This window comes from Nicotiana tabacum, chromosome 15 (genome assembly GCF_000715075.1).
Source record: "Nicotiana tabacum cultivar K326 chromosome 15, ASM71507v2, whole genome shotgun sequence".
NCBI lineage: Eukaryota > Viridiplantae > Streptophyta > Magnoliopsida > Solanales > Solanaceae > Nicotiana > Nicotiana tabacum.
Window position 1 is genome coordinate 34,565,732 of NC_134094.1, and position 19,211 is coordinate 34,584,942.

A 19,211-nucleotide genomic window follows, 5' to 3' on the forward strand; every position below is an offset into this window, starting at 1 on the left:
CAGGTAAACATGGTGGTTCAATGTCCACAAATAGGGTGATTCATGAGATAAATAGGACATTGCATCAACTAGCAAGGGTGAGGTATGCTTGGATCCCTAATATTCCATTGTTATGGCCAGACATGATTCAATACTTTGAAGGATATAAACCTATATTGATCACTACAAGAGTAACATGGCAGCTTCCTTGTCATGGTTGGTACAAATGTAATACTGATGGAGCTTCAAAGGGCAATCCTGGACCTAGCTCCCTAGGATTTTGTGTGAGGGATGATGAAGGTGATGTGGTGTATGCTAGGGCAGTAGACCTGGGAGTGACAACTAATATGGTGGGTGAAGCTAAGGCTATTATTCAAGGGTTGGAATATTGTGTGGAGCATGATTTTCACCCTCTCATACTCGAGACTGATTCATTGGTGATGAAGAAGGCGATAGAAGGGGAATGTGATCCTCCTTGGGTAATTGCACAGGATGTGAAGAAAATTATAGAGATGAAGGACAACTTCAATGTGATCTTTCAATATGTGTTCAGAGAAGGAAACTCAGTGGCGGATTTTATAGCTAACATTGTGTTCTCTTTTGCAGGTACATCTGACTTTCATTCATTCTCTGAACTGCCTAGTGCAGGGAGGAGGTTGATCAATCTAGACAAATCTCAATCACCTAACCTTAGGATTAGGATAGCAAAGAGAAGAACCCCAGACTGATGGCTTCACAATATTGGACTCTGAAACTGATATGTCCAAATGCTAAGGAAGATGCTGAACCCATCATATGGTATTTTTGGAGATTGTTGAATCATTTCTCAGTGGTATTAGCATGCTTTCAAGCTCAATCTGAGGATGGTTTAGCAATGTTTTGAATGATGTCTACATTAAAGGTTCTAGTAGGGAAGGATCTGAGCTTACAAGATCACAAAAAGGCACATTCTCAAAGGCTGGCCTTTGCCTTGCAAAGTCTGCTTAAAGCCAGATCATTCCTGGCCTTTGCCTTGTAAAGCGAGCCTAAAGCCAGCTCATGCCTGGCTTTTGCCTTGTAAAGCCTGGCTAAAGCCAGCTCATGCCTGGCTTTTGCCTTGTAAAGCCTGCGTAAAGCCAGCTCACGCCTGGCCTTTGGCCTGCAAAGCCTGCCTAAAGCCAGCTCAAGCCTGGCTTTTGCCTTGCAAAGCCTGCCTAAAGCCAGCACATGCCTGGCCTTTGCCTTGTAAAGCCTACCTAAAGCCAGCTCAAGCCTGGCTTTTGTCTAGCAAAGCCTGCCTAGAGCCAGGCGCCTCTCTACACATTAATCTTGATGAGTGAGCACATGATTAATACTTGAACAAAATCAGTCCACTGTATATGGAGATCATATAGTAGCGACACTTGGAGGACGATGCGGATTTCAACTCTGCGGTGGAGATGCTTGGAATTCATTTTAGCCTATGGATAATATACCTTGGCGCCTGGTGAGAGCTTGATAGGTGTTGGTTGGTATTTGTCAATGACAATTGGATTCACGTACACTAATAGGAGAAGGAAGCATTCAACTTATCATGTTGTAATAGTTAGTTCATTAGATTTTAGTTTTTCTATCTTTTTTATTAGCTAGTAGCTTCATGCAACTTCTATTTTAGTTTGGACATCTTGTAAGCATTGGACCCATTTTGGGATTTTATTTATATATTATCCATTAGGCAAAAAAAAAAAAAAAATCTTGGCCAAACATGCTATATAAAAACTCTACTCTAAGGTCAAATACACGAAAGTCGAACTTCGTCAACTCTTCTAACTTAAAGCTTTCTATTTAAGAATCATTCTTCCAAATTAATTCTGAACAACTCGAAGACCAAAACCGACGATACACGCAAGTTAATACACTATATGAAACTTCTAAAGACTTCAAAGCACCGAACTGAATTTAAATGTTTAAAACGGCCAGTCGGGTCATTACAGATTTTATAGTATTATTTGTTTTCTTTGTATGTAGAATATTTAGTATTCTAATTATTTGATTTTCTGTATAGGCTTTTGGATTTGTTTTCTTCTAGATTAAGTGTTTTCTAGTTTAGGTTAAAGTCTGTATTTATATATCGACTCTGATTGGAGTGGACAAATATGCTTGAATACCATTGTTCGATATGGTATTAGAGCAGTTCCAATTATGAGAAAGAATTATCGAACTAAGCATCGAATTTCGTACTGTGAAGCCTATACCCGAAGTTTGTAGTCAAATACTTTATTTCACCTTATACAAAAAGCAGATTCATCTTTTGTTGTTCCAAACCCACCATAAAATATTGTTATCCAACAAGATAACTCTATTTTTCCTACCTCTACAATATAAGTTAGTAGTCAAATACTTTATTTCACCTTATACAAAAAGCAGATTCATCTTTTGTTGTTCCAAACCCACCATAAAATATTGTTATCCAACAAGATAACTCTATTTTTCCTACCTCTACAATATTGAATGAAATAAATTATCCGCTATGGTCCCAACTTATGGAGATGCGCATTGGTGCTCACAGTAAGGCAGTATATTTCACTGGAAAAGTGAATAAAATACCCAGATGAAGCCCTAATCTTGTGACATCAATTACTAAAATCAAAAAATTTAAAGTTGGTTCATTTATTCAATGAGTCCATCACTAGTGAAATGTTTCATCCGTCTTCCAACAGCAAAGGAATTATGAGAGGCTATATCAAAAACCTTTTATGATGGATCGGATGAAACTTATCTTTTTGAACTGAACTAGAGATCTTTTTCCACAACACGAAAGGATCGTCGTAACGATCCAGCCGGTCGTTTTATGTATCGTAGCCCCGTACCCGTATTTATTACCTCTTCTATGTTTATATATGGTTATGTGACTTTCTAGGGTGGTTGGATTGGTTCTGAGATGGTTTCGAGTAAATTGAGACACATAGTCTCAAGGTTGACCGGAGTTTGACTTTTGTGTAGACGATCCCGGAATGGTATTTTGACAGTTTTGATAGCTTTGTATTATAATTTTGGACTTATATGTATGACCGGATATTAATTTAAAGGTCTTTACGTTGATTTGATGCTTTATGGTGAAAGTTGGAAAGTTGAAGGTTTGGAAGTTTGAGAGTTTAACCGAGAATTGACATTTTTGATATCGCATTTGGATTTTAGTTTCTGGAGTTGAAATAGGTCTTTTGTGTTATTTATGACTTGTGTGCGAAATTGGTTTGATGTGACTTGAGTTGATTTGATATGGTTCGACATTAGTTTTAGAAATTGGAATTTTATTATTTCATTAGACTTGAACTGGGGTGCGATTCATGATTTTGGTATTGTTTGATGTGATTTGAAGCTTTGGGTATGTTGTATTGTGTTTTAGAACTTCTTGGTACGTTTGGTTGGGGTCTCGGGGGCCTCGGGTATGTTTTGGGTTGAGATCGCACCAACGGTGGACTTAGCGAGGTAGTTGAAGATTCACAGGTTCTGGTGTTTTCGCATCTGTAGAGGGCTCGCCCGCAGAAGCGGCCAAGTGTGCAGGTGCGCAGAAAGGTAGAGGTTGTTTGAGAGTGCAGGGGATTTCCGCATCTGTGAGTTTGCAGATGGGGACCACGGAATGCAAGAGCGGATGCGCAGGTGCGATGAGGTGTGCGCAGGTGCGGACTTTGTGTTGGGCATGAAGGTTCGCAGAAGCGGACGAAGAAGCGTAGGTTCGAAGTGTGATTTGCAGAAGCTGATGATGGGGGATAAATGATTTTTCGCGGCTGTAGGTTCGGTTTCGCTAGGTAGACTATATATGTATAAGGGTTTGCTATTTTTCTCATTTTGGAGTTGTGGAGTTCGGCTAAGGGCGATTGTTTGGAGCAAGTTTCACCATAATTGAGGAGGTAAGAGAAGATTAATCACTTTTGTTGTTAGATATTGATTACCCATTGATTATTACACCTTAGTTTCATGAATCTAAGATGGGATTTGGGGAATTTTGGGCTGTGTTTATTGGAGAGTGAGATGTGATGATTTGAGGGTCGATTTGTGGTTGGAATCAGATGATTTCATTATGGTTGGACTCATAATTGAATAGTTGTCCGGAATTTGTGAATTTTGTCAGGTTCCGAGGTGCAAGCTTGCGGTTGACTTTTTTTATATGAGTTAAAGATCATATCTTTATCTTTTGCAATCGCTTCCTATGGCATTTATTAATGGTATTAAGTTATTTTGACTAGATTCAGATTGTCGAGATGTTGATTTTCGAGGGAAGGGCTTCCTAGAGTACTGATTTGGTTGGCTTGAGGTAAGTATCGTACCTAAACTTGGTTGAGGCACTAGTTTCCAGAGTTATTTATGATAGCTACATGTTATGGGTGCGCACATGTGAGGGGTTTGAACTCATGTGCGAGCACCGAGGTATTTATCCATACCCGGGATAGTGCTTAGGCTATAATATGCCTTGAATTGACTGTTAAAATTTAAGATGTAATGTTTCTCATATTTGTAACCTTATTGTGAATAATTTGATCCATGTTTGGGGTTACATAGAGGCTAAATCCATTAGTGAACTTGATAATTGTTATTTATGTAATGAAATTACTGATTTGAGGTATGATAGCACACTTTACCTATGCCTACACTTTAGCAAGTCATTGATACAAGTCCAGCAACATGAAATCTGATATTCTTTCATCATATACATGTGTTCTTGTATATTTTCTTATGTGTAATATGGTTTACACTGAGTGCCTATGAACACACCAGATAGATTACGTTGATATGCCTTTGACCATGCCGGGCAAATTGGGTTGATATTCCTGTGACCACGCCGGGCGGATTGTGTGGATATGCATGTGACCATGCCGGGCAACCTGTGTTGTAATACCTATGACCACGCTAGGCGAATTGTATTGTTATGCGTGTGACCACGCCGGTCAGAATATGATATTGTGTGTCACGACCCGGAATCCATTAAAGATCATGATGGCGCCGGACACCGCTGTCAGGCAAGCCAACACTAATACTTAGTTTATTTTAATATTATTGAAATCATAAATTTTCCTTCAATTAAAGAATAGGAGATGGAAATTTCAAAGTAAATCATAATGTTTTTAAGAATTTCAATATTGAACAACTCCTAATCACCCCAAAACCCGGTGTCACAAGTGCATGAGCATCAACTAGAAAATAAAATAAAATACAATGTCTGTCCGGAATACAAGTTGGACAGGAAAGAAATATAAATACTCTGAAGGAGACTCTGCTGGTTGTGGGTCGTAATGTAGAATGCAGCTCCCCTAAGTCCCCGTGTTAACCATGCCTCTGCGCCCACAAGGCCACTAATTATATATGTGCCTGCACAACAAAATGTGCAGCAAGGGTAGTATGGGTACGTAAATAAATGCGTACCCAGTAAGTAACCTGTCTAACCTTGAAGAAGTAGTGACGAGGGGATAACTTCGACACTCACTATGGGCTATCATTAAAATGTAGATATTATAATTAAACAGGAATTGTACGAAACAACGGAAAGCTCAATAATAAAGAAGTAGATAAGCATATCTTTTATTATTTAGGAAGTCTCCATTTTTGGTTTTGTCATTTAACAATTTATATCTCAAGCCAAGGAAGCAATATCAATTATTATTAGTTCAGAAGATCTATCATGCGCAAGTCATGCCGAGGTCGTACGACCCGTTCAACATGTAAATGTAAACTGTGCATTGCCGAGGGTCGAACGACGCAAACCATAGATGCATCTATTTAATCTGTCGAGGCGTTCAGCCCGCTCCACTAAAGAAAAACACATTCAAACAGTCAAATCAAGAATTCATTAAGGAGAAATTATACAAGGAAATGCCAATTCTCATTTAACGGTCAAGAAAACGAAGTTTAACCTTTTAAAAATTTCTTTACCAAGTTCGATATGATTTAAGCATTTTAAATTAACAATAAGGTTGCAGACATCAGAAGTATAACATGATTTGGGTCCTAGACTACCCGGACTTAAGCATAATAGTATCTACGCACGGACTCTCGTCACCTCGTGCACACGTAGCCCCCACAAATAATAGCACATATTAACTTAATTCACCTATGAGGTTAATTCCCTCTTACAAGGTTAGAAAAGAGACTTACCTCGTCTCAAGCTCACTTTCCTATCCAAAATTTTATTTCCAATCCTCCACTCGTTGCCAAACGACCCAAAGCTAGTCAAATAATATAAAACATAGTCAATGCATCCTCAAGAGTTTACATCCTAACCATTAAGGTGATTTTCTAACCTAATTTGAAGAATTTCTAAAATTCACCCCTGGGCCCACGTGCCCGAATTCTGGAAATATTTGAAGATAAACATTACCCATAACCTTATGAACTAAATAATATGATTTGTTCTCAATTCCATACCCAAATTCGTGGTCAAAATCCAAAAATACAAATTCTAAGTTTTATACCAAAAACCCCACAATGTTTACCAAATTTTCCTCCTTAAATCCACATATAAACTTTACATTTAGCTCCCAACAAATGAGAAACTACTTACCCTCTGTTACATGATGATAACTCCTCAAAACTGCCAAAGAACCAAGCTCCAAAATCCCAAATGAAAATGAAGAAATGACCAAGTTTGACCCCCTTATGTTCTGCCTAGTTCTCGCTTCTACGGCTTATTTGACCGCATTTGCGGTCCCGCTTCTGTGGATCTCCCATCGCTTCTGCGATCCAGGGTTTCCAGCCCATTTCCACATTTGCAGTCAACCATGCACAGTTGCGCATCTGCATCTGTGGATATACTCCCGCACCTGCGTTCCCAAGCTTTCTCTCTCATTCTCGCACCTGTGACACACCTCCGCACCTGCGACCTTGCATGTGCGGACAACCCTTTGCACCTGCGATCACTGTCTAGCTTCGCCCAGACTGCACCTGCGACTATTTCCTTGCTTCTGCGGTCACGCACCTGTAGTCAAACTTGCGCATGTATGACTACACCAGAATTGGTGCACTCTAGCTATCCTTCAAGCTTCAAATTGATCCGTTAACCATCCGAAACCCACCCGAGGCCCTCAGGATCTTAACCAATTATAACAACATGTCCCAAAACATGATATGAAATCGCTCGAGGTCTCAAATCACATCAACCAACATCGAAATCATTAATCGCACCCCAGTTCAAGCTTAATGAACTTCAGAACTTCACAATTCTACATTCGACGGCGAAACCTATCAAATCACGTCCGATTGACCTCAAATTTTGCACACAAGTTGCATCTACATTACACACCTAATCCAACTTCCGGAATCAGAATTTGACCTAGATATCAAAAAGTCCACTTTCGGTCAAACTTCTCAAAGACCTTCAAATTTCTAGCTTCCGCCAAATGACTCCAAAATGACCTATGGACCTCCAAATCCACTTTCGGACACGCTCCCAATACCAAAATCACCATACGGAGCTATTCCCAGAATTGAAATCCCAAATGGACATCGATAACATTGAAATGCACTTTAGCCCAAATTTATGAAATTCTTTCAAAATGCCAATCTTCCACCTTTGGTGCCGAAACGCTCCCGGGCCATCCAAAACCCAATCCGGACATACGCTCGGGTCCATAATCATCATACGAACATGTTGAAACCTTCAAATCCCAATTACGAGGCCTTTTACTCAAAATCAACCCTTAGTCAGATCCTTCCAACTTTAAGCTTCCGAAATTAGAATTCTCTTTCCAAATCCACTCCGAACTTCCCAAATGTCAATTCTGACCACGCGTGCAATTTATAATACTTGAGGTGAAGATGCTCATGGCCTCTAACTGCCGAACTACGCGCTAGAGCACAAAATAACTGGTCGGGTCGTTACATTCTCTCCCACTTAAACATACGTTCGTCCTTGAACGTGCTAAGAACTGCTCTGGAGTTGTCCAAAATCACTAGTTAGCACCTCGTGCACCTACCTGTGCTACCACAACCCAGTTGAGCATATCAGCCCAAGCAAACTCGCAATTTCTCCTTTTTATTTAGTCAAATAAGCCTTAGAGCCAAATTCCAACATCTGAAATCCTCTACCAGGTCCGTTTCCAACATAGAACACCGTATCCATCACTGCACGATGCACCAATACATGATTGCATACCTTTACTGAATTCATACCATGCACTGTGTAACTCACTTGACCATAATAACATCCTCTGACAATAATAGTCACAATTCCACGAATCTGATGCTCACAACACACCCCATGACACATATAAGTCCTGTTGCAACTCTTGCAACACTGCCACGACGGAAGAGATGTCACAATTCCACGAATCTAATGCTCACAACACACCCCATGACACATATAAGTCATGTCCCAACTCTTGCAATACTGCCACGACGGAAGAGATGTGTAGAAATTCATAACCAACTGCCAAGTCAACAAATCATTGAGTCTCTTATCCTGATAAGAACTATTAGCTCATTATGAACCAAATAACGATATTTTCTGTTTAATGAGCTTCATATAATCCGATCGCACTGATCCCAGATCCAATAATCTTGTCTTACCCAGTATAAGTTGTCCAGGCAATAAGCCACCTCAGACACTGCCAAAAATCTCATATTATGCCATGTGCCAACAAGCTACAAACTCGAATGCGATACATAAAGAAACGAACTCTGGAAAGAACTACTCAACCCACGTAACTAACTGAAACAACCGAAAAGGTGTTATGAACCTTCCTCGGAAAATGAGAAGCAAAACACACAGTAATAGATATAGGAAACTGTACTCAACATCACACTGTTGCGGCGTGCAACCCAATCCATACATGATACCGTTGCAGCGTGCAACCCAATCCAAACAACATACTCGTGGCGGCGTGCCACCCGATCCACATATAATAATCTATAAGGAAATACATACCGAGCTAAAATGCTCATAACTACGAAATACCCAAATATCGACCACAAGCACGCCAAGTGCTTAATACCATCCCTGGGGAGACAGACAACGTCATACGCCACAAAACTCAAGCACAACTAAGGTGCAATAAATGACCTGCATCTCGAGAATCATCCTGCTCATATAATACCACAAACTACACGGGATCTCAATACGAGTGCAAATAATCAAATCACCTCACAACCCACACGGCGCAATAGAGTATTACATGAAATAGTTGACGATGAAATAGCATCCAACGCCCGAATACTCCTCTATAAACAATGCTATGCTAAAAATGAACACATCCGGCCTGATATAGAGCCCACATTCACATTTAGATCCATCTACGAACCTCAAGCTGTTTTCGATCGTACCGCATTGGGCCAATAACCTTTCGGGGGTCCATAGTAACCCCCTTTTCCCATGACACACAAGAATAACCATCAAATCTGGAAACAACTTCCACAGCCCACAACCAAATGGACCGAGCGCCCTCCAGGCATAAATTATCACATTAGCGATGGTACTAAAATCTCCATACTTGGTTTCAATCTTCAATCAATTAAGTGACTACATGTCACACTTATAAAAGCTTCCCGTGGGATACACTCCCACTACCTTCCACACCAGGTAACAAGTCCGCACACCCATGCCACCGGCCGCACTAATGCTGTAAAGAAAATCAAGAATCCGCAACCAGTACACCAAGCCTCTTACACAGGACACCGATCTCAGGTCCCACTAAAGACGATATCAACTTACTCTAACCATCTGAATGCTTTCCCGCTCATCTGAGCAGTTGACATTCTTGTCGACACCAAACTGAAATCTTGATCCTCAACCTCCAAATCTCAAGCCGCTCACCGCACCTATCTTACCAATACGCGGGAGCCCAGGAATTTCATGATAAATCCTGAACCACTAATAGGATACACACTTCATCATATAGAGACATTTTATTTTACTCATTCCAGGAGAACCATTGCGACACAAGACTGAATTCCCATAACTGCAGAAAATACATACCTCGAATTGTGGTCTAACCCACCATAATTCTTTTGGGATCCATCTACACATAACATGCCATAATACTCGAATGCCTCCATACAAAATCAATCACGACGGTCGTCAAGACTCACACATATTGCCGCAACTCATGTATATAACTTAACAAGCTGAAAGAACTGATCACTACCACCATCATGCCAATTCAACTGCTGCTAACTAATCCGACCCCTTCTAATTTACTCTGGGCTTACCTTAGGAATAATAATAGCCCCCATTCGGAACATCACGAACCCAAATATACACTCATACTGGGTGACCTTATTTCACGAGACCATGTCGTCTCCTTACCCATGAACCATCTCACGTCCTCCTAAAGCGCACAATAACATCGCCAATTGGTACACCCATTCTGATAGTTCCCCTATGAATCCGAAGTCATTTTATCCCATTCATCCAATGTTACACCGTAGACCAAAGATAACACAGAACAGTCCAAGCCCCTCTTCATAATCCACTGCAAAAGCTCGATACTCAACCATACTACAGACTCGAAATCCTTAGGCACCACACTTCAACTTTTGGCTCTACTAGGACCATTGTGGAGCGTCACCCCCTCTGATTTGATCCCGAATATAAACCAACTCTAAGGCTCCGCTAGCACAAGAACATTAACACCCTCTCATGGAAGCACCCGGCTGAATCACTTTCCTTGTAAATCACCTCTACACGAAGCATAAATCATGAATCTTCCCAAAGCCTGAACATGAGTCAATAAGGCCAATTATAGGACACATTCCTCAAATCCTTTGCTCAGTTTACCACTATGTTCTCTTTCCTTAGTCGTAATAACTCACCAATATTCCGATAACCACAAACCTCATAGGTAGACAACCACGCAATCAATCCTTAGATGGTGGGGCTCTCCACTTAGATCGAAGCTACAATTGCATATCTCTGGAACCCACCAAGATTCCTTCTTTGTCGTTGACATGATCTTGCACAATCAACCTGCCAAAATTCTCGAAACCTTTCGGTTAAACATTTCATGTACACTCTGAATCACTAGTCACATGCACATATTCGACCTCTTAGTGGATAGTCTGTAGAAATTCTTCGTATGAGCTTCGTCAACACCACGCAACCACTAACCTGCTCACAGGTGATAACCCACCTATGGAAACTCCATGCCGACATCATCCAATGACGCTACACTGGGTATAATTATTATGAAATCAGTAAATAATCGTGAGACCGTGCTCATTCACCAGTTGTACAAGTCCGTTTACTCCTCATGGACATCAACTAAAGGTGCGACAACACATTCCAATCCGAAATCATGTTGTATCCTCTTTCATATCAAGAAACTCCCTCCGTCGTATCCAACCTTTCCTTGCATAGCAACCAACATTCCAATTTAAGTCTGTAGACTTAGTCACTGCCCACTATGAATCTCGAATCTCTCTAACTTTGCTCAAGACGTGCGGCTATCCTACCACATAACCCATATGCTACTCTACCACTCTCCCACTTTGGTCAAACCCTCTTCTTTAAACAACTATCCGACTCCCGTTTCTTACCCCTGGCCTTCTAGAAATTTAACCACCGCAAGACACCTCCCACATATTCTTCCTCATCTTCGCTGCCCAAATACCGCCTCAAAACAAAATCCATCTCTGTGGCACGTGGTCTGGCTAATTACTACCAACTCTAAGCCTCCCCGGAGATCATCTTTCTTGAACCATCAACATTAGACGCACTGACTCTATCCCGAAGCCGCCACACACCACTATCTCTAACAACCGCATCTCAGGCACCATTTCCCAATACCCTGCCCTGAAGGCAAATTGAAGAAGGCCATAATATCAAAGAACTTTAACGCATTCAACAAGGACGACGACACGACATCACAGATGACAATTCCACCACGCTTGAAACACCAAGTCTCGCAAATCCATCCACCCAACTTTAACACTCATAGCCCGATCGCCTTTCCTCCGGAGGAAATAAAACTCTAAACCTCTAAATCATGCATAGAATAAAACCTTCCTTAAAGTCATTCACCTCCCCGACACATATAAAATCATCCTACCATCACATCAAACACTGTGCGATAGCAACGCACTAATCGTCATACCAATCGATGCCAAATCGCAAAACCTTAGGTAATACTGCTAATGAACTGAAACAACAGAACGGCCTTTCGCAAGGCAACGATAATAGTCCAATCACATATGCAGGGAGAAACATCATACACCACACCTGTAGTACCATTGCAATCCCTCGAATGCCAATTTATAACAAGCGCTTCACGTCGCATGAGATTGAATATGAAGTAAGTGAAGGTATAGGCCTTAAGGAATGAAATCGCATGATGAGGAATCACGAAAGGAAGTACTCCTAACAACCATGTAGCCTCTCAGAGATAAGTATAGACGTTTTCGTACCGATCCACAAGACTCTACTAGACTCGCTCATGACTCGTGAGGCCTAAGTGAACCTAGTGCTCTAATACCATGTTGTCACGACCCAGAATTCATTAAAGGCCATAATAGCTCTGGACACCGCTGTCAAGCAAGACAACAATAAATAATTAATTTGGTTCTCATTGTAGTATTTTTGAAATATTAAATTTTTCTTCAATTAAATAATAGGAGATGGAAATTTCAGAGTAAATCATACTGTTTTTAAGCACCCCAAAACCCGGTGTCACAAGTGCACAAGCATCAACTAGAAAATAAAATAAAATACAACGTCTCTCCAGAATACAAGTTAGACAGGAAAGAAATATAAATACTCTGAAGGAGACTCTGCTGGCTGCGGGTCGTAATGTGGAATATAGCTCCCCTAAGTCCCCGCGTTAACCGTGCCTCTGCACCCACAAGGCCACTAATTATATATGTGTCCGCACAACAAAATGTGCAGCAAGAGTAGTATGAGTATGTAAATCAATGCGTACCCAGTAAGTATCCCGTCTAACCTCGAAGAAGTAGTGACGAGGGGTCGAATCCGACACTCACTATGGGCTATCATTAAAATGCCGATATTATAATTAAACAAGAATTATACGAAACAGTTGAAAGCCAAATAATCAAGAAGTAGATAAGCATATCTTTCTTTATTTAGGAAGTCTCCATTTCTGGTTTCGTCATTTAACAATTTATATCTCAAGCCAAGGAAACAATATCAATTATTATTAGTTCAGAAGATCTTCATGCACAAGTCATGTCGAGGTCGTACTGCCCGTTCCAACATGTAAATGTAAAATGTGCACTATCGACAGTCGAACGACGTGAACCATAGATGCATCTATTTAATCTGCCGAGACATTCGACCCGCTCCACGAAAGAAAAACACATTCAAACATTCAAATGAATAATTCATTAAGGAGAAATTATCCAAGGAAATGCCAATTCTCATTTAACGGTCAAGAAAAAGAAGTTTAACCTTTTAAAAATTCCTTTACCAAGTTCGATATGATTTAAGTATTTTAAATTAACAATAAGGTTACAGACATTGCAAGTATTGCATGATTTGGGTCCTAGACTACCCGGTCTTAGGCATAATAGTAGCTACGCAGAGACTCTCATCACCGTGTGCACGTAGCCCCCACCAATAATAGCACATATTGACTTAATTCACCTATGGGGTTAATTCCCCCTTACAAGGTTAGAAAAGAGACTTACCTCGTCTCAAGCTCACTTTCCGATCCAAAATTGTGTTTCCAATCCTCCACTCGATGCCAAACGACCTGAAGCTAGTCAATTTATATATAAAATAGTCAATGCATGCTCAAGAGTTTACATCCTAACCATTAAGGTGATTTTCTAACCCAATTTTATGAATTTCTAAAATTCACCCCAGGCCCACGTGCCTAGATTCGGGAAAGTTTCAAAGATAAACATTACCCATAATCATATGAACTCAAATATATGATTTGTTCTCAATTCCATACCCAGATTCATGGTCAAAATCCAAAAATGCAAATTCTAGGTTTTCTACCAAAACCCCCACAACTTTTCAAATATTTTCCTCCTTAAATCAACATATAAAATTTACATTTAGCTTCCAACAAGTGATAAACTACTTACCTTGTGTTATGTGATAAAGACTCCTCTCAATCGCCCAAGAACAGAGCTCCAAAATCTCAAATGAAAATGAAGAAATGACCAAGTTCGACCCCCTTATGTTCTGCCCAGTTCTCGCTTCTGTGGCTTACTTGACCATATTTGCGGTCCCGCTTCTGCGGGTCTCCTATCGCTTCTGCAATCCAGGGCTTCCAGCCCATTTATGCATTTGTGGTCAACCATGTGCAGATGCGCATCCGCATCTGCTCATATACTCCCACACCTGCACCCCAGGCTTCCTCTCTTATTCTCGCACATGCGACACTCCTCCGCATCTGCGACCTTGCAGGTGCGGACAACCCTTCACAACTGTGATCACTATCCAGCTTCGCCCAGACCCACCTGCGACAATTTCCTCGCTTCTGCGGTCAAACTTGCGCAGGTGCGCTTACACCAGAACCGATGCACTCCAGCCATCCTTTAAGCTTTAACTTGATCCGTTAACCATGCGAAACCCACCCGAGGCCCTCAGGACCTTAACCAATTATACCAACATGTCCCAAAAAATTATAGGAACTCGCTCGAGGCCTCAAATCATATCAACCAATGTCGAAATCATTAATCGCACCCCAATTCAAGCTTAATGAACTTTAGAACTTCAAATTTATACATCCGACGGCGAAACATAACAAATCACTTCCTATTGAACTCAAATTTTGCACACAAGTCGCATTCTACATTACGGACCTACTCCAACTTCCGGAATTTGAATCCGACCCGGATATCAAAAAGTCCACTTCTAGTCAAACTTCTCAAAAACCTTCAAATTTCTAACTTCCCCCAAATGACTCCAAAATGACCTACGGACCTCCAAATCCACTTCCGGACGCGCTCCTAATACCAAAATTACCATACAGAGCTATTCCCAGAATCGGAATCCCAAACGGACATTGATAACATTGAAATGCACTTCAGCCCAAATTTATGAAATTCTTTCAAAATGCCAATCTTCCACCAAAGGTGCCGAAATGCTCTAGGGCCATCCAAAACCCGATCCCGACATACGCCCAAGTCCATAATAATCATACAAACCTTTTGGAACCTTTAAATCTCGATTCCGAGGTCTTTTACTCAAAATCAACCCTTAGTTAGATCCTTCCAACTTTAAGCTTCCGAAATGAGAATTCTCTTTCCAAATCCATTATGAATTTCCCAAATTTCAATTCCGACCACACGTGCAAGTTATAATATCTAAAGTTAAGCTGCTCAAGGCCTCCAACCGTCGAACTCTGCGCTAGAACACAAAATGACTGTTCGGGTCGTTACATTGAGCATGTGACCATGCCAGGCTGGTAGCATGTTGAATTGGCCGTGCTTGCGTGTGGATATAGATCCATCCCCCTAGGGTCATCCCTCTCATGTGCCTTCTTTATTATGTACAAGCGGATCTGAGGAAAACAGATAACTGGTTTGGTACGGATATGGAAATATTGAGGAAAATCTGGCAAGTGTTTGAGTTGGATTTTGCATTTAATATTTACTTGAAATTTCCATGGTTATTTGCCTAATTTATTTGCATATCATCTTTATGTGCTGGATCATTAACTGAGCAGAGTACTTGAGTAATTGTGCACACATGCAAATGGTTCTTTATGTGCTTTACGACTTTATCACATGACTGTTCTGTACTTTTTAAGTTATGAAACTGTACAAGTTATAGCTCATATTATTTATATTTCTTGCTTCTTTTTCCTCGCCGAGGTTAGTTATGATAATTGATGGGGTACATTTAGTCGGTTGTAATCATGCTACACTCTTCACCTAAATGTGCACATCTAGGTGTTGGGATTAGTCATAAGTAGCGGGGTTGCTAAGTGAGTTGAGCATCGAGAGACGAGATAAACCTGCATTCTCGTCCGCAGTCTTGTCATCTCTTTTCTTATGTACTGTTGTCTTTATTTCAGATAGTATTATATTTGATCATTTCAGACTTGTATTTCCGTATTAGAGCTCATGACTTTATAGTTACCAAATCTAGGGAATTTATTTTTTTATGGCATTATTATGTTATGTTAATGTTTAAGACTTATGTTAGTTCTGTATATCCTGCTTATATGGTTCTTTATGATTATATCCGGCTCGCCTAGCATGTGTGTTAGGCGCCATCATAACGGGTTGGGTTTTGCATCGTGACAAGTTGGTATCAGAGCACTAGGTTTCTTAGGTCTCACGAGTCATGGGCATGTTTAGTAAAGTCTTACGGATCTGTATAGAGATGTCTGTACTTACCTTCGAGAGGCTACCAAACTATTAGGAAGCTTCACTTTATTGCATTCTTGTCATACGAATTTGTTAGTTTTGATATTTGAACCTTGAGTCTTTGGTTTTCTCACATATGGTGAGGACACGTGTGGCTGGATCTGGCAAACCGGCTACCAGTATTACCGATTAGGGCTGCGAGAGGCTAGGTCCGTGGTAGAGGCGAAGGTATGGCTCGTACTACATCCAAAGCAGCACCTACGGAGCAACCAATTGCTCCAGCTAAGGAGCAAGTACTAGATGTTGTTGAGCAGGTGGGACCAACTCAGGCGCCAGTAGTGTCCACTGTTATCCCTGGCCTTCAAGAGTCCTTGGCCTAGAATTTGACTGTGTGCATGAGCCTGGCTCAGGCAGTTTTGATTCCAGTTGCACCAGCTACCTCGCAGGTTGGGGGAGTGCCCAGACTCCCGCTACCCGTACTCCAAAGCAGCTAACTCCGGGTCATCAGACACCAAGGGTATTACCAATTTAGTTGGTTGCTACTGCATGGGCCGAGGTTGATCCATATATCTCTGATGCAGAGCAGAAGAGGTTGGAGAAGTTTAGTAGGCTTGATGCGCCCGAGTTTGGCCGAGGAGAGTCAGAGGATTCTCAGGATTTTCTGGATCGGTGTCATCGGATTCTTCGCACCGCAGGTATTGTGAATATCTATGGGATTGCCTTCTCTAAATTTTAGGTGAAAGGGTCATACTAACGATGGGTGGCGAGATTATGAGTTAGCCAGGCCAGCTGGCGCAACACCACTTATATGGCATGAGTTCCCAGTTCTATTTTTAGAGAAGGTTGTTCGACAGACTCGTAGAAAGGAGTTTTGTAGGGAGTTTGAGCAGCTATGCCACGGGGATATGATTATGACCCGGTATGAGATGAGATTTTAAGATTTGGCACGTCATGATATATGGTTGGTTCCCACTGAGAGGGAGAAGATCAGGAGGTTCATTGATGTCCTCAACTATAGTTTGTATTACACTTTGGCTCGAGAGGCTTGGACAGATGCAAAGTTTGACCAGGTGGCCGATATTGCTAGACGCTTAGAGCAAGTTTGCTATCTTGAGCTTGAGGAGCGGGAGGCCAAGAGGCCTTGTGGTTCAGGTGGGTTCAGTAGTGTGTTATCTGGAGGCCACTCCCACTATAGCATAGGTCATTTGTATAGGCCCACTCAAGTAGCTCATCATGTTCATAATGGTGCTTTAGTTAGCCAGGGTTCTTACAGTGCTCGCCCAGCTGAGTCATTATTTAGGGTATTGCTAGTACAGAGTTCGTACCGTGCTCCATCAGTTCAAGGTTCTATGAGCAGCTACTCAGGTCATCAAGTTCCTCTAAGGAGGGGTTGTTACAAGCGTGGGGGCTTGAGTCATCTCAAGAGGGATTACCCGACTTTTTAGCAGTGTTGCAATGTAGAGTTTGCAGTATATGATTTCGGCACCAGCAGTTGCACCACTCGTACAGCCAGCTAGGAGTGGAAGTCAGGCAGTTCGAGGTCGTCCCAAAGGGGATGGTCAATCAAGTGGTGGTCTGGCTGGTTGCTACACATTTCTAGCAAGGCTAGAGGCAGTCACTTCTGACGCCTTGATCATAAGTATTATTTCATTGTGCCAAAGGGATGCTTCATATTATTTGACCCTCGTTCCACTTACTCGTGTGTATCATCATACTTTACTCATTATTTTGATATGCGTTGTGATTCCTTAGTTATGCCTATTCATGTATCTATGTCGGTGGGTGATTCTATTATTGTGGATCGTGTATATCGATCGTGTGTGGTGACTATTGAGGGTTATGAGATGAGAGTTGATCTTTTACTCTTAGCATGTTGATTTTTGCATGATTTTGGGCATGGATTGGTTGTCGCCATGTCATACTATCCTTGATTATCATGCTAAGACCGTGATGTTGGCGATTCCAGGAGTGCCGAGTTTGGAGTGGAGAGGCTCCCTGGATTATGTTCCTAGTAGGTTGATTTCATATTTGAATTCTCAACGGATGTTTGAGAAGGGATGTCACATGTATTTGGCATTCGTGAGGGATGTTAGTGTTGATACTCCTATCATTGAGTAAGTTCTAGTAGTGAGAGACTTCCCAGATATGATTCCTGCAGACCTGTCGGGCATGCCACCGGACATGGATATTGATTTTGGTATTGACCTGGCGTAGGGCAATCAGCCCACTTCTATTCCTCCATATCGTATGGTACCAACAGAGTTAAAAGAATTAAAGGAACATCTTCAAGAGTTTCTTGATAAGGTTTTTTATTAGACCGAGTGTCTCGCTTTGGCTGCTCCAGTTCTATTTCTGAAGAAGAAGGATGGTACTATGCAGATGTGTATTGATTACAGGCAGCTGAACAAAGTTACACTAAAGAACAAGTACCCTTTGCCACACATTGATGAATTGTTTGACCAACATCAGGGTGCTAGAGTGTTCTCAAATATTTATTTGAGGTACATGTATCACTAGTTGAAGATTCAGAATTCAGATATTCCGAAGACGACTTTCGAGACATGTTATGGTCACTACGAGTTTCTAGTGATGTCTTTTGGGCTGACCAATGCCCCAACAATCTTTATGCACTTGATAAACAATGTATTCCAGCCGTATCTTGATTTATTTGTCATCATGTTCATTGACGACATATTGGTATATTCTCAGAACGCGTAGGATCATAAGCGGTATCTAAGGATCGTACTCCAAACCTTGAGGGAGAAAAAGCTATATGCTAAATTCTCCAAGTGTGAGTTTTGGCTTGATTTGGTGGTGTTCTTGGGGCAAGTGGTATTTAGTGAGGGAATCGAGGTGGATACAAAGAAGATTGAGGCAGGTCAAAGTTGGCCAACAAAATCTTCAGCTATAGAGATTCAGAGCTTTTTCGGTTTGGCAGGTTATTATCGCCTCTTTGTGGAGGGTTTCTCGTCCATTGCTACACCTTTGACTAGATTGACCTAGAA